Here is a 21,241-nt window from a genome sequence, read left to right on the forward strand (position 1 = left end):
TTAAACTAGATGTTGGCTAATTGCACCAAATTAAATAAGATTGTTAGAGCTATTATTTAAACGAACGCAATGCAAAATGACATCAGCTGCATATCATTAGCACCTAAGTTGCTTTTAGCAAAAGTCCTTACTAATTAGGAGATTTGTTGAAATTATAAACCAGAATTCTCCCATATAAATTTGCTTCCGGTTTCAAAAGCAGGCAATCTTTTTAATGACAATTCCAACATTGAATTTACAGAGAATGCTGTGATACTCTGCCAATCAATCTGTTGGCTTTGCAGTTCAAAGCAGCAGGACCCCCAACATTAATCAGAAAATTAAGGATACCCTGGAGATTTGGAAACCCACTCTTTAAACGAGTGTCACGCTGGTGATACCGCTGTTAAGGCACTCAACTTTCATGCCATTGTTTATCGCTATTTGCAGTTCTGTGATCATCAGGCACTCGGGGTTGAGAGAGGCATAGACATACGCAGATTGCACATTTCTAAAGTTTGTCTCAGCCTCAACAAAAAAATATAGATGCTTTTTTAAACAGATGGCCCCAGAATAGGTGTTTTAATCAAATGGTCTCCTCCATCCTGCTGGGACATACATTAACTTTTGCAGCTCTGTAGACATTGGATGTATTTTACCTGTGTGAGCCTGGAGGGTGAACATTGGTAGGCTATTTGACCATGGATGGCAACACTACCCTGACCGATCGCAACACTGGTCCATCCACGCACAGACAAATAAAGACTTTCCGGGAAGAGTGGTTCAGCAGCAGTCAGGAGCAGTAACCCTGGCTGATTTATTTCCCTCTCCTTTACTTCCACTGAACAACTGACCAAGCACTGTGGGAACAGAAATGTGGGTCTTTCCTGTAGGGCTGAGCACCACACTGGGTAGTGCATTTCACCGGTGACCCATCAGTGGTGCTTGAAAGGAACATCTTTAAGAATCATAATCTCTTACATAGTGATCTATGAACCCATCATTCCTGAGCAATTTTGTGCACTCAATTTTAACACCACAATAATGAACTTTAAATGAGAGAACGTGCAATCAAAGAGGGTCTATCCCATTATCGGTGAAAATATTTGTATTTTCAATTGCCCGGTAGTAATCAACAGCAAGTTTGTTGCTGAATAGCCATTTCATGTAAATCGGGTGAGTACAACATGGAAAATAGAAGGTACAGTATAAATAATCAATAGTTTAAAAAAGTAAACTGAATGGACAAGGCAACAAAGCAGGTCTCTATTGATCTTTGGCTCATTTAAACATTTAAGGAAGGCTGCGACCTTTCTGAGGGAAGGAATAGTAACTGCTTGCTTCTGGAATTCCTCAGAATTAATGGCATCACATGTTCCATGCAAGCCATGTGGGAGCGCATGATACAAATAACATGACTCGATATAAATAACATGACTAGGCTGCACATTGAACACAGCTTGAAATGCTGTACCAAACATCCCAGCGGGGGGACACTGCCATTTGAACTTTTCCTGGCTGGGAAGAACTGGCTACCTCAGTGAACAAATGCAAGTTAAGAGTCACAGGAGTCATCCACCACATGGTTCCATACACAAATGTATGTCAGTAGTGGAGGCAGAGGAGGGATGGAGGAAGAATGGAGATTTGGGCCATTGAAAGAATGGAGTTCAGTTTGGTAATTGGCGGAGGGTGGGGGGGGGGGGTTTGGAAATAGGTTTTGTGTAGAACTGGAAGATCAAAAAAGAATTGGATATATAATTAAAAAGGAAAATATTTGCTGGGCTATGAGGAAAGAACAGTTGAGTGGCACTAATTGGAAAGAACCCGTACAGTATGATGAGCTGGATGGCTGTCTTCTGGTTGTATGATTCTATGATCAGACATTTTACTGGCATGAGACTCTGGTGTACCACTGCAGTTGTTCTAAGCAGCACTGTTTAACATCCAGGGCGTATTAATGAAAACAGATTACGCAAAAGTTTTGCTGGCAAGATTTTGAGGCTCTTGAGATTTCCACAAACTAGATTTTGACAAAAAAACTTCCAGCATGCAAAGCAAATGGTATACTATTCAGATGCAACTAGAATTTCCAATTAAAGGATGTACCATAATTCACAAAGAAGGAAAATCCAGTTTTGATTAATATTTAAGCAGCTACCTGTTTTTGGCTGAAGCACATTGTATTAATAGACTAATCAAAAATGGATTGAACTTCCTACACAAAGTACATTAGCAGAATAAATAGCTCACTGAACCTTCAAAATAAAGAGATTTAAATTGTGTTGAGGAACCTTCTCCTGTAACTTATTAACTCTTCACAGGTAGATGCCCGCAGGACCACAAGAAGATAACAGATTTCGTGAAGCAGGTTAAAAAACTACATGCTTCAAATTCTGAGTCTGCATCGTATGTTACTTGAACTTAAATATCTTCCAATGGGTTCAAATTTGGCCCACCCCTTTTTTCGGCGCACTTACCGGAGATGTGCCGCTTTTCTCCGTTGATAAGTGCGCTGAAAAAAAAAAAATCACTCCCCACTTTGGCCACTGTCCGGCCTCTCCTCGGTCTTCGCGCAGCGTGGCCAGTCGGGTCGGGGTCAGAACCAGCATCCTGCACTGAGAACAGTGCCCAGATGTCTGCGCATGTGCAGTAGCTCCTTGCCCCCAGCCTCTCTGTGTGTATGCTGCAGCCGCTGTGTGTGTGGGACCTGATGCTCGCCCCTATCCCTAGCCGAGTGGCCTCCCGGTGCGATCGACCTTGGGTTCGAAATTTTATGTAATGTAGCTATTTTTGAACTTTCTTAATGGCTTGTCATTTTTCTGGACTTTTGGATATTTTGAAAAAATTATGTAAATATGTTTTGTCTCGTGAATAATGGTGACCATTTGTCAAGCCTATTCACCTGTTGCTATTGTGACAGAAGAACATAAGTGATGGAGGAACACTGAGAGAATCTTATTTATTGAAGTAGACTTTATTTAGAGAATATGGGTGCAATGTTGGCCCAGTATAATGCAAACAAATAGTTGTTTAAATTAGTTGAGAGATTAGGGCAATTTAATTCAATTATCTTTTACTTCTTTTATTTTTGTGGTTTAAGCTTCCATGAATGCTTCTGTTGTATAGTAAATTAACTTTGCGAAGTTTGTCACATAATGTCCTGTATAGCTGTTTGATCCTATTCACATTCTTTAGTCAAGTCATTACGTTCTGCTGGCCTCCGATGTACCTACCTGCGCTGATTTCTTAACTCTCTGCAAGGGTTTTCTGAAGTGGCCACTGTTGTGTATGGAGAAAGAGTCAGACTGAACACTGTGAGCTCAAAGTAAAGACCTTAGTCTTTTATTGCAGGTCTCCAGAGTGCCTCTCCAACCTGTGAAGCCTGCTTAAATACCTGTGCTCCCAAGGGATTATGGGATCCTTTGGGACTCCAGGGGATGAGCCCTCTGGTGGCTGTATAGAGTAAATACAAGTCCACATATATAACAACACTCCCCCCCGCAAAGTCAATAGTGTAACTATTTATAATGTGAGTTGATCTGGGGCCCTTCTTGCCCTGGTTGATCATCTCGGTGTGAAAGCTGGTGTTGTTGAATCATTTGTTGGGCCCTCGCTGGGCTGCTGTGCAGCTGGCCTTGCTGGGCTGCCTGGTGTGTTGGGCCCTGCAGGGCTGCTGTGGATGATGGTTGCCACTCGTGTGTATGTTGGGGGATCAAAAAAGGTGGGGTCCAAGGTGGGTTGCTCAGGATAATCCTTGAATCTGAGTTTCATTTGGTCCAAGTGTTTCCGGTGAATGAGTCGATTTGAAAGTTTGACCCGAAACACCCTGCTCCCCTCTTTGGCCATGACAGTGCTGGGAAGCCACTTGGGACCTTGTCCATAATTTAATACAAATACAGGATCATTGATTTCAATCTCATGTGACACATTTGCGCTGTCATGGTATGCACTTTGTTGAAGCCGCCTGCTCTCTACCTGTTCATGTAGACCAGGGTGAACTAACGACAGCCTTGTCTTAAGTGCTCTTTTCATGAGCAGTTCAGCAGGTGGGATCCCATTGAGTGAGTGGGGTCTCGTGCGATAGCTAAGCAGGACTCCAGATAGGCGAGTTTGCAGTGAGCCTTCAGTTATCCTCTTCAAGCCTTGCTTGATGGTTTGCATTGCTCTCTCTGCCTGACCATTGGACGCTGGTTTAAACAGGGCAGATGTGACATGTTTGATCCCGTTACGGGTCATGAATTATTTGAACTCAGCACTGGTAAAACATGGCCCGTTGTCGCTCACCAGGACATCGGGTAGGCTGTGAGTGGTAAACATGGCCCGCAGTCTTTCAGTAGTGGCAGCGGATGTGCTAGCCGACATTATCTCCCATTCAATTCACTTGGAGTACGCGTCTACAACCACAAGGAACATTTTACTCAAGAACGGGCCTGCATAGTCGACGTGTACCCTAGACCAAGGTTTGGAGGACCAAGACCATAAATTTACCGGCGCCTCCCTGGGTACACTGCTTAACTGCAAGCATGTTTTACATCTGTGAACACAGGACTCTGAGTCCGCACCGATGCCTGGTTCGAATAGCGAAGTGTCATCAGCGGGCGATAGCGTTCGGACGTCGCCCCAGTTCCAGCATATCTTTCCCAGCCAGCTCCTGCTGAGCAGCATGGGACCATCGCCCGGTACCACCCAGAGTGGTAGCTTGTGCATCGCTCCATCGTAGGAGACCTTTATGGTAGCACTCCGATTACAGGAATCAGTTCTTTTGTTTAAGTTCTTAGTTTTGTGCGAACTGGAGTTAAGTCTGGCCTTGAGGCCTTGTTGCACCACAACCGTTCGAAAGTCTTTTTGCCCACGATGGACTGGCTCGCGCCTGGGTCCAGCTCTATTGACACCAGGAGTCCATTTAGTTCAACATTCAGCATTATCGGGGGACAATTCGTGGTGAATGTGTGCACCCCATGTACCTCTGCCTCCTCTATCTGAGGCTCTGGTTTGTCGTGTTCCTCCGTGGATCTGTCCTCCTCTGGTGATTTTCAGGTTTAACAGGTTTAGCAGCTTGCCTGCACACTCGTTGGAGGTGTCCCATTGTTCCCCAGCCCTTGCAACGTACTCTTTGCATCGGCATGAATGAAAACGATGATCACCCCCGCTGCGCCAACAAGGTGTTAATTGCCTTGCATTCATCATCCTTGATGGTGGACTCAGAGACATCTGCGGACGTGTAGCTGCAGGTATGTGTGACCTGCCCTGTACGTTACGATTCGAAAACATCACTACTTTGTTCACAGTACTTGTAGCAGCAATTGTGCGCTGAGAGATTTGCTTCGTATTGTCACTGGTAGCAATGAACGCCTGGGCTATCGCTATGGCCTTACTCAAGGTTGGGGTCTCTACAGTCAAAAGTTTGCAAGCTATGGTTTCGTGGCCAATGCCAAATACGAAAACGTCTCTGAGCATGTGCTCCAAATGTCCTTCAAATTCGCAATGTCCTGCAAGGCGTCTTAGCTCGGCGACATAACTTGCCACTTCCTGGCCTTTAGACCTTTTGTAGGTGTAGAACCGGTACCATGCCATCAGAACACTTTCCTTTGGGTTCAAATGCTCTCGGACCAGTGTGCATAAATCGTTGTACAATTTCTCTGTGGGTTTCGCTGGAGTGAGGAGATTCTTCATGCGGCCTTACGTTGGTGCCCCATAGATGGCGAGGAGGATTGCCCTTCGTTTGGTAGCGCTCTCTTCCTCATCTAGCTCGTTGGCCACGAAGTATTGGTCGAGACGCTCCACAAAAGTTTCCCAATCATCTCCCTCTGAAAATTTCTCCAGGATTCCCTCAGTTCTCTACATCTTTGGGTTCGCTATCTGTATCTCATCGCCAGTTGTTGTGTATGAAGAAAGAGTCAGACTGAACACTGTGAGCTCAAATTAAAGTGTGACCGTAGTCTTTTATTGCAGGTCTCCAGAGTGCCTCTCCAACCTGTGAAGCCTCCTTAATTACCTGTGCTCCCAAGGATTATGGGATCCCTTGGGACTCCAGGAGATGAGCCCTCTGGTGGCTGTACAGAGTAAATACAAGTCCACATATATAACAGGCACATACATTGGCCTAAGTAGATTTGGAGTAAATATTAGCTGGCCAAAGTGGCCTAAATGGCCAAAACTGGCATAGGTGGCTGCTAAAGAGAAAAACTAAACTAAACTAAAAAAAATCGTAACTAACTCACTTACACTGGCGCAAATTGAATGTGCAAAATTGGGATTTTTAAGATAGTCCAGAAAAATCAAGTTGCTCCAAAAAAAACAGAGCAACTCCTGGCCAATTTTGAGCCCAATGAGTGGATTATGCACGTAAAGCCTATTATATTCTACATTACCATTTTTCAGCATCAGTAATTAGCTGATGACAACAATTCTGCTAAAAACATGTCTGCAATCTTCTATTCCAGTGATTTCAGATGGGAAAACTTTGAGCTTTGAGAACACTCATCTAATGCACATCACAGATAAATAACTACAAGCTGATGGCTACATAGATTAGAATGTTTTATTTCTGAACATACTGGTCCATAAAGTAGTACAGGTACGATGTTTGTTTGTGGAACACTTCAGTAGATTTTCAAAATCAGAATGCCTCAAGCAAGACAAGCTATCAAAAGACAATATCACCCCCTTCTATAGAAACATAGAAACACAGAAAATAGGTGCAGGAGTAGGCCATTCGGCCCTTCGAGCCTGCACTGCCATTCAATATGATCATGGCTGATCATGCACTTCAGTACCCCATTCCTGCTTTCTCTCCATACCCCTTGATCCCTTTAGCCATAAGGGTCACATCTAACTCCCTTTTGAATATATCTAATGAACTAGCCTCAACAACTTTCTGTGGTGGAGAATTCCACATGCTCACAGCTCTCTGAGTGAAGAAGTTTCTCTTCATTTCGGTCCTAAATGCCTTACCCCTTATCCTTAGTTTGTGACCCCTGGTTTTGGACTTCCCCAACATCGGGAACATTCTTCCTGCATCTAACCTGTCCAATCCCGTCAGAATTTTAGATGTTTCTATGAGATCCCCTCTCATTCTTCTAAATTCCATTGAATATAAGCTTAGTTGATTCAGTCTTTCTTCATATGTCAGTCCTGTCATCCCGGGAATCTGTCTGGTGAACCTTCGCTGCACTCCCTCAATAGCAAGAATGTCCTTCCTCAGATTAGGAGACCAAAACTGTACACAATATTCAAGGTGTGGCCTCACCAAGGCCCTGTACAACTGTAGTAAGATGTCCCTGCTTCTATACTCAAATCCTCTCACTATGAAGGCCAACATGCCATTTGCCTTCTTCACCATCTGCTGTACCTGTATGCCAACTTTCAAATGACTGATGTACCATGACACCCAGGTCTCGTTGCACGTCCCCTTTTACATAGTAGTTATTAAGTTAAAACGGCTCCCACCAAACCTGTAAATGCTGAGCAAAATCACTCAATTACAAAGGAGCTGGTCAGCTGTTATGCAGTATGGGTAAAGTCTTCATGAGGTGCTGTGCCAAACCATATGGACCAGTAAGTCCCAGGTTTGCTTTCCACTCTATGGAGTTAACCGACTTCATCTGGGGCAGCAGACCAGATGCATGGCCTCCTTGGGCTCTGGAAGGCCAAAATCAGGATTCTCACTCCTGGTCACTATCTAATGACTTCTGCTGGAAAGTGCACATGTGTGGATGTCAGAAAAGGGCAGGATCAGGCTAAGCTGCAATGCCCATCATGGTCAAAAAGCCTCATGACACTCAGTGTTGTGTCTCACATATGAAGATCAGTCACTTGGGCAATCTAACGGAGGTCAGCAAACACTTTTGAATGGACGCTCAGAAGTGGATGGGAGCAAATTAGAAGAAAAGGAGCAGATGTCCCAGCAATGAAAGAGACTGCTCAATGAAATACTGCTGCAATAATGCATTTTGGCCACAAGTGGCTGCTAGTGAGTGCCAGAATGGCTCTCAGGTTGAAACAGGATACTCCAAACACCAGCGTAAAATGTTCAGATTATTCCCTGGTTCCCCTGGAGTTCTGAAATCTCAACCCCAAACAGAACAAATGAAGAGAGTTGGTTGGACAATTTGCAGCCTTTTTCGGGCTTTCCCCAGAAGGTGAATTGGGCTATTTATAATGACCGGGAGAGAAGGAAAACTGGCAAGTGGTTCTTTGCAATAGCCGAGCAGCACCATTCACAGAAGGTTTTCATGGGCTCAGCTTCCGCAGCTTCCTCGCACTGGGTAAGAGCTGGATGCTGGGAAAGAGTAAGCTTCTACCCCTTGATCTCATAATCCACCAAGTGAAGCAGGAATCTGAGGGGGTTAAGTGAATAGTATCCAGCAGATCCAAACAACTAGAAAGCCATATTTACACTGGCTAGACTCAGGCTCGCATAATTATCGCCAATCACAACAATGCTAGCTGCATTCTGTGACACTCAAGGGCAACTTTAAAAAAATTAAAATTTTCAGCTAGTTTAGTATGTAAAACATTTCTCAAAAGCTAATTTTCATATTATCTCCGCACCAATTGCATTTCCCAAATTAACTTCGTGCATGCTTCTACATTTGGAAACATCGATGCAGATCTTTTTTCACAAAATTATTTCTGAGTCCAGAATGTTTGCCTTCATCTATGGTGATGGATAGCTCAGTCACAGAGGGGGACAATCACTGATCTTACACTGAACAGTGCTGCATTCAGTAGTAATTGGCTGACTGGCAACCAAGGCTAAAAGACAGAAAGCAACAAAGTCAAGGAAACAGCTCACAGCGGGGATTCAGACAGTGCTATCCTATTCAGTTGTGATGAGCTGTCAATCTTCATTTAGGTTCAGCACAGGTTTCTCCATCCTGATAAAGGTACTTAGAGCAGATGAAAAGAGGCAAGTTGGCAGAAGATTTTTGTATGTAAAAAAATAATCAAGAATGCAAAAGATTCAATTTTCTAAGTGCAGATTTTTTTTGCTGGTAGGGAGCAGGAGGAAAAATGCACAGGTTAGAGCACTTCAAAAATCAAAGTCCAGTTTGGGGCTGAGGCACACTGTTGGGACAGAGTGGACGGAACTTTACTCTCCATCTATCTGTGTTATACCTGTTCTGACACCAACACTGGGCTCCTGAAATAGCAAGATTTTATGACTCCACACTAACATACCTCACTCACCACGATGAGCACAAAGATATCGAAGGACAAAGCATAAGTATTTTTAATGGGTCACACTCACCCTCTATCGATCTCAGATTGCTCACTCAAAAGAACTTATTTTGATAAATCTTGAGAAATGAGGAAGGGAAGAAAGTTCATTCTTTCAAAAAGGTAATCTTGTGTTGAATTTTTACGTGCAACCAACCACCAGCTACTGATTCAACATCTAATAGCAAATTATATGTAAAGAACAGATAAGCTTTCAAGCCTTTGAAAGCTTGTACTGCTGAAACTGCCTTGAGAGTGGCTGACCCGTGACATCTCTGTCAAACTGCTCAGACACCTATGTATAATAACAACTTGCATTTATATAGCACCTTTAATGAATGTCTCAAGGTCTTTCACAGGACTGTTAACAAAATTTGACACTGAGCCACAAAAGAAGATATCTGGACAGGTTACGAGGTAAGTTTTAAGAAGCGTCTAAAAGGAGGAGAGAGGTCGAGAGGCGGAGAGGTTTAGGGAGGCAATTCCAAAACTTAGGGCCTAGGCAACTGAATGTACGGATGCCAATGGTGGAGCGATGAAGATCGGGGATGGGCAAGTGGCCAGAATTGAAAGAGCACAGAGATCTTGGAGGGTTGTAGGACTGGAGAAGGTTAGAGAGATAGGGAGGGGTGAGGCTATAAGAGAGATTTGAAAACTATAGGATGAGAATTTTTAAATCGAGGCATTGCTGGAGCAGGAGTGAATTTGGGTCAGCGAGCACAGGGCTGATGAGTGAATGGGTCTTGGTGCAAGTTAGGCGCAGTTTTTTAGATGAACTCAAGTTAGCAGAGGGTGCAAAATGGGAGGCAGTCAAGCAGAGCATTGGAAATAGTCGAATCTAGAGGTAATAAAAGCATGGACGAGTGTTTCAGCAGCAGATGAGTTGAATAAGAGCACTATACCTCCATCAGTTGCACAAAGAAACTGATGAAAAACAGTTAACATACAGCATCAGGAAGTGTACATCAATGTATTACTATTTTCACAAACCTGTTTTCAAGCTGGACTGACTTCTGCACTGCACAGAACAAACTTCCAGACAGAGAAGTAGAAGTAAACACTTGGAACTTATTATAGTTTGATGCTTCAATGGAGGGCGGGGTGTTTCTAGATGAATAAATGTTTTTTCTCATCTATAATTATATTGTGATCACTTTTTTTAAAGTGTGGTCACTGCTTTAACATAGTCAAATGTGGCAGCCAATTTGTGCACATCAAGGTCCCACAGACAGCAAATGAATGAATTGCCAGACAACCTGTTTTTGGTGGCCTTGGTTGAGGGAGGAATGTTGGCTGGAATATGAGGAAAAACTCCCGATTTCTCTTTGAATAATGCCATGGAATCTTTTACTTCTACAACATTACAACACTAATAATCTTCAATCTCAAGCAGTCCGGAGTTGTATTACTTCAAAATTAGATTTAAAACTACTGTAGCTTCAAGGTCTTGTATGAGCCACACACAGACTTGGAAGGATGGACCCTGGTTTGTGCACAGTTAGTTGATCTCAACTGGAGTGAAGGTTAGAATGCAACAATTGGCCTTGGTGTCAATAGGCTTAGGAGGAGAAAAAAACAAACAGGCTTTCCGTTCCCAATTGTCCTTTGCTGTAAAGTGCATGTATGAAAATATCAGCAGAGGACAAGATCCAGCTTGCTTGAAATGACCCACATGGTCAATTAGTCTGCAGATACTTCCTGCTTAGAATTCCACGGGAAGAGTATCTGTTTTTGCGTGTGCTGCCCACAACCAGGGCTCCACTCCTACCTCGGTGAAGAGCTGTAATGTAATATTTTGTAAATATCTCCATGAATAATAAAAAATATAATTACATGAAGATTTAGAATCATAAAATAATTCTTAGTTTTTTCAGAATCAAGTAAAATAATTTACTGGAAGTAGAAATTTGCACCGTTATGGCCACCGAGCTTTTCTGAGTGACTGCACAGCACATGACAGAAGAGAGAATGCTTCGTAGTGAGGATTAGAGAAGAGTAGATTTTACGAAGAACAACAGATGACATGTCCGCTTGAAAATTGAGAACTTGTGGTGGATGTTGAAGACAACATTCAGATGACTGGTGAATATAATCCACTTGTATTTCAAAACAATTATTTCCTATTGATTTCTCCCATTTGTACCACAACAAACCAATTTAGATCGAGATCTTACCTTGATCTTTTCCCTCCTTAATAAAGACTCCTATTCAGTTAACCCAATAAATGCTGTCACTACTATTTTACTAAGGGAATCTTAACATCCATGTGCCTTTTAAAAGTCCTTTGTGTTACATGTCAATTAGATTAGCCTGCTTCCATGCCAGTACCTGTACGAAAATCAGTGACCAATGCCAAAGAGGTATATAAGATTAGCTGAGGTGACTGCCTCATCATCCAACATTGAGACAGCAAAGGCTTCACTCACGATACACAATAACTTAACTTGCTCACTGCAGTAAGCCTTGGTGATAAGCAGTGATTAGAAGTTGGATAAAATGCAGCATATTTATTGGTGGGCCTTACCAACAAGAATGTAGGACTGAGGAATAATTATAGTTGGAGCTGAGTGGATCGATTGTCAACTGTTTAAAAAAAAAATCTGTAAATAGCAGGAAATGCATTGTGGCGGCACCAGCCACATCCACAGTCACAATCACAACACCCATAACCTAAAGCTGTGCATTGTACACTTCTTGTCCTGGCATTGCTGCCAAACATCTCAAATGATGAGTTGGCAATTGTGACGTGGTTGAACCAATTCTTGTTGGCAGAGTAGCATGGAAAGAGATATTCAGACAAAAGTACATTCTACAAACAGGTAGATGAAGTTGGACTAACATTAGTGCGATTTAGGTCAGCGATGCTTGGATTTGAAAGTGTTTTTTTTAAATATATTTAACACTGATTGATTGTCCAGAGAAATAGAGCCAGTCATGTGGTGCACGAGATCTGTAAGGATCCATTAGCTTCTGTTGTGTGCACAAAATGCCTGAAAAATAAAACTAGTTCTTCTGGTGAGTACTTGTGTTTATCTGAGAGCTGGAGTGGGAGGTGGGGTGGGGGGGAATGAAACAGCCATAGAAAGCAACAGGGACCAACACATACATACACGAGGATCACTAATTGACTGACTTGCCTGCCTCCATTTTCTAGGCACAAAACAACCTGGCTTATTCTTTTTTGTAAAATGCATATGTAGTCGGTCATATTTACATTGCAGAATTGCTACTTAAAGCAATTTGTGGTAGCTACCCCATTTACACAGTTTCTACCGCGCCAAACAGAAAAACCACTGTGTGCGCAAGATTATGCACGGTTTACTGACTTTCATTACAGCTTTTAAAAAAATCATAGTACGCAGTATTATTAACACTGTGTGACTCACTATCCAGTAACATCTGCAGATACAAGAGACCTTGCAATTGGAGCATTCTCAGAAGCCCATTTATTTATCTGCAAAAATGAACTGATTTCTCCAACTGTGCGATGTAGAATCAAGACAAGTCTTTAAGAACTGCTTATGACATTGGGAGATGCACTTGGCAATGTAAATGATGCATACAAATGAAGGGTCAGAAAGATTAACCATAAATCATCAGATTTGTAATGATGCTGCATGGAATACTCCTGCGTTTCATTGCTGAATAAATCCCATGTTAGTTCAGTTATATTGGTACAAGACCAATTGTTTCTAGCCAAGTCTTGCTCAAATACTGCTTTTTGCTTCTGTCTCTGTAGTTTTCATAACTTTCCTCACATTCCTACACAGCACCGGCACAGTGTTTTTATCTCTACTGCATGTTGGAGGAAAACGTCTGTAATTTACTCAGATTACTTAGTGAGTAAATTCATCACCCAATGTTGTACCGAGCCATGTAGACCAAAATGGTCACAGGTTTGATATCTTGTCTGTTCCGAGTTAACTGATCTCACTTGGAGCACCAAGTGAAAAAAAAAATCCCACTCCTGATCACAATCCAGTGAATCCTGCATGACTCCTAGCTGTATGAATGCCAACATCCCCAGCATTGAAGTACTGACCACACTTGATCAGATCTGCTGGGCAGGCCACATAGTTCACATGCCAGATACGAGACTCCCAAAGCAAGCGCTCGACTCAGAACTCTGAACTCGTCCACGGCAAACGAGCCATAAGTGGGCAGCGGAAACATAGAAAACATAGAAACATAGAAAATAGGTGCAGGAGTAGGCCATTCGGCCCTTCTAGCCTGCACCGCCATTCAATGAGTTCATGGCTGAACATGCAACTTCAGTACCCCATTCCTGCTTTCTTGCCATAACCCTTGATCCCCTTAGTAGTAAGGACTACATCTAACTCCTTTTTGAATATATTTAGTGAATTGGCCTCAACAACTTTCTGTGGTAGAGAATTCCACAGGTTCACCACTCTCTGGGTGAAGAAGTTTCTCCTCATCTCGGTCCTAAATGGCTTACCCCTTATCCCTTAGACTGTGACCCCTGGTTCTGGACTTCCCCAACAATGGGAACATTCTTCCTGCATCTAACCTGTCTAAACCCATCAGAATTTCAAACATTTTTATAAGGTCCCCTTTCATTCTTCTGAACTCCAGTGAATACAAGCCCAGTTGATTCAGTCTTTCTTGATAGGTCAGTCATTTAAACATTACAAGGACACCCTCAAAGCCTCCCTGATAAAGTGCGACATCCCAACTGACACCTGGGAGTCAATGGATCAACCACAGATCCAACACAAGTGGGGTCAAGCAAGGTTGTGTCATTGCTAAGTGGAGGAAGTGCATCCGGGAGGGCACTGAGCTCCTTGAGTCTCGTCGCCGAGAGCATGCAGAAATCAAGCGTTGGCAGCGGAAGGAGCGTGCGGCAAACCAGACTCCCCGCCCACCCTTTCCCTCAAACACTGTCTATCCCACCTGTGACAGAGACTGTGGTTCCCATATTGGACTGTACAGCCACCTGAGAACTCATGCTAAGAGTGGAAGTAAGTCTTCCTCGATTCCGAGGGACTGCCTATGATGATGAGTGCCAGCTTAGCTCAGTCGGTTGCACTCTTATCTCTGAATCTATTGCAAGTTCACTCCAGGATTTGTGCACTTAATGTAGGCTGACACTTTATTGCTTTATTGAGGGAATGTGGCATTGTCAGAGATGTCATCTTTTAGTTGAGATGTCAAATTGGCCTGATCTGGTGATTCAAGTGGCCTATTATTGTTCTCAATTTTCACTTGACAGTGTTTGAAGATTAGCAGGGAGTTACCCCCCAGCTACGGCCCAAGCACTCAAGGTCCTATTTCACTGAGAGCCAAGAATGGAGAGCTGCTCATCGAGGACAGAGAGGCAGTCAGCGCACACTGGAAGAAGCACTTCGAAGATCTTCTTAACCAAGCCTCTGTCTTTGACGCGAGTGTCCTTGACTCCATCCCACATCATGCTACCCGCCACCACCTTGGCACAATCCCAGCCCGGCATGAGGTTGAAAAGGCCATCCGACAACTAAAAAACAAGGCCTCAGGAGCAGATGGAATCATCACCGATGTACTAAAGTAAGCGGGGAAGTACTCCTGGCGTGAATCCATCTCTTATCTGGAAGGAGGAGAGCATGCCAGAGGATTTCATAGACGCTGTAATCGTGACCATCTTCAAGAAAGGTGACAAGTCAGAGTGCAGTAATTAAAGAGGAGTTTCCCTGTTGTCTGCTGCAGGGAAAATCATTGCAAGAATCTTTCTCAACCATCTCCTCCCAGTGGCTGAAGAGCTCCTCCCAGAGTCGCAATGTGGATTCCACCCACTAAGGGGGACAATGGATATGATCTTCACTGCACAAAAAATCCAAGAAAAATGTAGGGAGCAGCATCAACCTCTGTACATGGCTTTCTTTGACCTCACAAAAGCCTTCGACTCTGTCAACCATGAGGGATTATGGACTGTCCTCCGCAAATTCGGCTGTCCTCAAAAATGTGTCACAATCCTCCGCCTGCTTCACGTTGACATGCAAGCTGGGATTCTTACCAATGGATCAACCACAGACCCAACACAAGTGGGGTCAAGCAAGGTTGTGTCATTGCTCCAATGGTCTTCTCAATCTTTCTCACTGCAATGCTTTATCTCACATTTAACAAGCTCCCCGCTGGAGTGAAGTTCATCTACAGGACAAGCGGGAAATTGTTCAACTTCCGCCTCCTCCAGTCCAGATCCAAGGTTGTTCCAACCTCTGTCATTGAATTACAGTATGCAGACGACGCTTGTGTTTGTGCGCACTCTGAGGCTGAACTCCAAACCTTCGTTGACACCCTCACTGAAGCTTACGAGATCAGCTCCGATGGACGGGCCACATTTCCCGCATGTTCGATACTAGACTCCTGAAACAAGCACTCTACTCCAAGCTACGTCACAGCAAGTGAGTCCCAGGAGGGCAGAGAAAACACTTCAAGGACACCCTCAAAACCTCCTTAAAAAAATGTAACATCCCCACCGACTCTTGGGAATCCTTGGCCCAAGACCGTTCAAAACGGAGGAGAAGCATCCATGAAGGTGCCAAACACTTCAAGTCTCTTGGCCGGGAGCATGCAGGAAGCCAAGTATAAACAGCGGAAGGAGCATATAACAAATGAAGCATGCCACCCTCCTGTCCCCCCAAACACCATCTGCGCCACCTGTGACAGAGACTGTAGATCCCACATTGGTCTCATCAGTCACCTTAGAACTCATTTTAGTGTGGAAGCAAGACATCCTCGACTCTGGGGGGCTGTCTAAGAAGAAGCAGAAGAAAAAGAAAACCTCCCATGTCCTAGGCATCACCAAAAAGTTGCTGTTTATGAGCCTTGTTGTGCACAGATTAGCTGTGGAGTTTCCTCAAATAATGTCAATGCCATGTGAATATGAGTATCATATACCCAGCAATGATGTCTGCAAAAATGTGATTAGCCACATCTGGATTCCCAATTAGCTGCACGTGGCTAGTGGTTAGTGTATTGGACAACACTGGTTTAGATAAATATACCATAACAGCTACTTCAGTCAGGAAAGGGGAACCATTGGCTGAAAAACAACCTGTGTGTCAAACTTTGTATCAAGCAGATAGATTCCTGAGAGTTAATGGAAAGCAGAGAGATGTAGTTTTAACAGAGTTCTTACAGAAACTAGTAAGTGTTTCCAAGTCTTGCTTTGACTGTACAGATTGTGTATGATTGAGCTTAAATGTGTTCCGACAATGTGCTCCATGGTATAGAATCCACAAAGCAAATCATTTTGGAGCTCAAGTGAAAATAAAAGTTTATCACTGTTGTAAATACAACATTTCCCAACTCTGTGTGGCACTGCTGTCAAAAGTTCCAGTTCTAATATCCCATAGCTCCAATAGTGGCAAGTTACATTTTTTTCTTTCAAATCCTTTTTTATATCTAACTAAATTTCATGTATTCTTATCTCTTTTAGCGTTGTTATATTGGATTTTTGGGTCTACCTCAAACCAATTTGCTGCGCTACATTCACAAGGTCTCTGAACACTAGGGGGTTGAAATTGCACCTTTTTGCAATGCCCATTAGCGCTTCTGGCGGGGGCAGGGGAGGCGTGTTGGGGTAAAAAGACTTCTCTTCTTCAAGGTGGATTCCCTGAAATAAGGAATCAAAACCAGCCCTTATAATGACCACGGAATCAATCAGACAAAACCTTCAATAAAGATCGTAAAAGTAAATCCAAGCACATATAGGGGAAGCATCACACTCTTAGTCTCCTAAGAAAGGATGTTCCCCGAATGATGGTTTCACACACAGTTATACAGTTTCTGAGGTGTGAGGTCCTCGTGTACAATCATCCAGAGCACCAGTTGACCTACAACTAATCAGTGGAGTTACATTGATTCGTTAACCCTTATCAGACTGGCTGCTGAGTGGTTTCGCAGCATCTCCCCATAGCATATGGAGCTGACCTCAGTCTATTGGAATGTGTTGTTCTACAATTTTAACCTGCTTTGGCTTTTCCAGCTTGGTCTGCAGTTTTAAAGATAAGCACACAAGCACGACCTGTGCCCTTAAACCTGATTTCATGCCATACCCTTATTTCGGTCTTAAGTATCCTTTTTACCCCCTTATAATCCCCCCCCTTATGCCCAAGACAGGACCTTTCCCAATTAATTCCTCATGGGTGAGCCCCAGGGTTGTCCTTTCGTTTGGGTAGCGCTATTTCCCGAACTACAGGACCCAACTGTTGGCTTTCCCATCAAGGTTATACAAGATAAGTATTTTCTGCCGGACTGTATATATTCCCTTTATTCAATGTTTTAACTATTGCTCATGCTATAACCTGCCTCTTAGGTCGGTTACATTTCTGGCAGGCTAACAACAGCAAGATTACCAATATTACTCCTTGTACCACAACGTGTGATATTATCTGTCTCCGTCATATTATCTGTTTGGTATAGGGAATCTTCCTTTGTTATATCATACTGTGGTATTGATAGTACAAAACCTATTATAGTTAAGTGTCCGGTTACACATCTGACCTTTGGGACCCAAGCATGACTGTTTCTCCACACCTCACATGAATGAGTCATGTTTTTGTCCAAGGTCCAGCTGGTAAATACATCAAGTGTTATCCAATTCAGCACCTTTCCATTTTGGAGTTGCTCTAGGTTATGTTATATACCACTGAGTACCCTGCGCAAACTATTTCTGTCTGTATTCTCCTGCTCACATTTCTTTCTGCTCTGTGTATCAAATTTATGGTTCTGGCGTGGTCTCGCAATGTGTGGGCCACTTTAACAATTCCCTCTCCACGCCACTACCCAGTTGTGCCTGTACCCTTTCATTATCCTCATCCCCATCCAACAATCCCAGTAAGGTTCGGGTTAGGGCGTCGACCCGATCATCTATTGTGTGCAGGTCTACAGTGGTTACCGCCGCAACTCCTGCCGCATATCCCGCGCCTACTATTTCTAGTTTCCCTCTTTTCCCCCGGTCCCGTTTTTTACCTGTCCCGCTTTCCATGTTAAACTTCATTGCTTTTGATTCAGGGCCTTCAAGTGCTCGCAGGGTCAGGTTTTTATACAGGCTTATGGTCTCTAGTCCGCAGAAGCTGGGGATGGTTATGTCCAGTAGGTTTAGGAACACCGTAATTATTCGCTGACGTACCCGAAGTGTATCTTATCCTTGGTTTGCCTTATTACTAATCTCCCTTTTGCTCCAGCGTTCATAGTTTGACACGTTGGTGGCACGGGGGTGTGGTGGTCGGGGCCCTGGTAGTGCTCATGTACAGTGGTTGGTGATACAGTGGTGGTGGGTTTATCTCGGGGACTAACCTTCCAACACCATTCATAGGCATCTGCACACTGGGAGGGCTGGCATATTTGCCAGTCATCCTCCCCTTGCTGGGCTACTCCGGAGAATTGAGTGAACATTGGCATGCACCTTATCTGCACCCCTCTTTCCTGGGTACAGGCTCCTTGTCCCCACTTTAGTACAAAACACACTGCAGTCTTATTCACCCTAAGCGTTATGGTCCTACGTCCTCACTTCCTGTAACCAAGACTTCTAGGAGTCTCATAGCCCTTCCAGTCATTACATATGAACATAAGAAATAGAAACAGGAGTAGGCCATATGGCCGCTCGAGCCTGCTCAGCCATTCAATAAGATCATGGCTGATCTGATCATGGACTCAGCTCCACTTCCCTGCCTGCTCCCCATAACCCCTTAGCGTTTAAGAGTTCAAAGGGCATCAGTCCTGTCGTCCGATTAGGGGTTGCCCTTAATTTAATCAGTATTCGGGTTAACATGTCTACCCACCCTCTTCCAGTCTTCTTGATTGCCTTGGCTAGTGCTGTCTTTAAGGTCCTATTCATTTGTTCCACTAATCCGGATGACTCCGGGTGGTATGGGATATGGAATTTCTGCCTAATCCCTAGTAAAGCGTAAGCCTGTTTCATCACCTTCCCTGTAAAGTATGTCCCTTGATCGGAGTCCAGCTGTAGTGGCATTCCCCATCGGGGTATTATTTCCTCTGCTAAGATTCTGACCACGGTTTCTGATGAGCATTTCCGAGTGGTGAAAGCTTCTACCCACTCCGTAAATTGATTTATTATAACTAAGCAGTATAGAAACATAGAAAATAGGTGCAGGAGTAGGCCATTCGGTCCCTCCAGCCTGCACCGCCATTCAATGAGTTCATGGCTGAACATGCAACTTCAGTACCCCCTTCCTGCTTTCTCACCATACCCCTTGATTCCCCTAGTAGTAAGGACTTCATCTAACTCCCTTTTGAATATATTTAGTGAATTGGCCTCAACAACTTTCTGTGGTAGAGAATTCCACAGGTTCACCACTCTCTGGGTGAAGAAATTCCTCCTCATCTCGGTCCTAAATGGCTTACCCCTTATCCTTAGACTGTGACCCCTGGTTCTGGACTTACCCAACATTGGGAACATTCTTCCTGCATCCAACCTGTCCAAACCCGTCAGAATTTTAAACGTTTCTATGAGGTCCCCTCTCATTCTTCTGAACTTCAGTGAATACAAGCCCAGTTGATCCAGTCTTTCTTGATAGGTCAGTCCCGCCATCCCGGGAATCAGTCTGGTGAACCTTCGCTGCACTCCCTCAATAGCAAGAATGTCCTTCCTCAGGTTAGGAGACCAAAACTGTACACAATACTCCAGGTGTGGCCTCACCAAGGCCCTGTACAACTGTAGCAACACCTCCCTGCCCCTGTACTCAAATCCCCTCGCTATGAAGGCCAACATGCCATTTGCTTTCTTAACCGCCTGCTGTACCTGCATGCCAACCTTCAATGACTGATGTACCATGACACCCAGGTCTCTTTGCACCTCCCCTTTTCCTAATCTGTCACCATTCAGATAATAGTCTGTCTCTCTGTTTTTACCACCAAAGTGGATAACCTCACATTTATCCACATTATACTTCATCTGCCATGCATTTGCCCACTCACCTAACCTATCCAAGTCGCTCTGCAGCCTCATAGCATCCTCCTCGCAGCTCACACTGCCACCCAACTTAGTGTCATCCGCAAATTTGGAGATACTACATTTAATCCCCTCGTCTAAATCATTAATGTACAGTGTAAACAGCTGGGGCCCCAGCACAGAACCTTGCGGTACCCCACTAGTCACTGCCTGCCATTCTGAAAAGTCCCCATTTACTCCTACTCTTTGCTTCCTGTCTGACAACCAGTTCTCAATCCATGTCAGCACACTACCCCCAATCCCATGTGCTTTAACTTTGCACATTAATCTCTTGTGTGGGACCTTGTCGAAAGCCTTCTGAAAGTCCAAATATACCATATCAACTGGTTCTCCCTTGTCCACTCTACTGGAAACATCCTCAAAACATTCCAGAAGATTTGTCAAGCATGATTTCCCTTTCACAAATCCATGCTGACTTGGACCTATCATATTACCTCTTTCTAAATGCACTGCTATGACATCCTTAACAATTGATTCCATCATTTTACCCACTACCGATGTCAGGCTGACCGGTCTATAATTCCCTGTTTTCTCTCTCCCTCCTTTTTTAAAAAGTGGGGTTACATTGGCTACCCTCCACTCCATAGGAACTGATCCAGAGTCAATGGAATGTTGGAAAATGACTGTCAATGCATCCACTATTTCCAAGGCCACCTCCTTAAGTACTCTGGGATGCAGTCCATCAGGCCCTGGGGATTTATCGGCCTTCAATCCCATCAATTTCCCCAACACAATTTCCCGACTAATAAGGATTTCCCTCAGTTCTTCCTCCTTACTAGACCCTCCGACCCCTTTTATATCCGGAAGGTTGTTTGTGTCCTCCACAGTGATTACCGAACCAAAGTACTTGTTCAATTGGTCCGCCATTTCTTTGTTCCCCGTTATGACTTCCCCTGATTCTGACTGCAGGGGACCTACGTTTGTCTTTACTAACTTTTTTCTCTTTACATATCTATAGAAACTTTTGCAATCCGTCTTAATGTTCCCTGCAAGCTTCTTCTCGTACTCCATTTTCCCTGCCCTAATCAAACCCTTTGTCCTCCTCTGCTGAGACCTAAATTTCTCCCA

The sequence above is a fragment of the Pristiophorus japonicus genome, chromosome 20 (genome assembly GCF_044704955.1).
Source record: "Pristiophorus japonicus isolate sPriJap1 chromosome 20, sPriJap1.hap1, whole genome shotgun sequence".
NCBI lineage: Eukaryota > Metazoa > Chordata > Chondrichthyes > Pristiophoridae > Pristiophorus > Pristiophorus japonicus.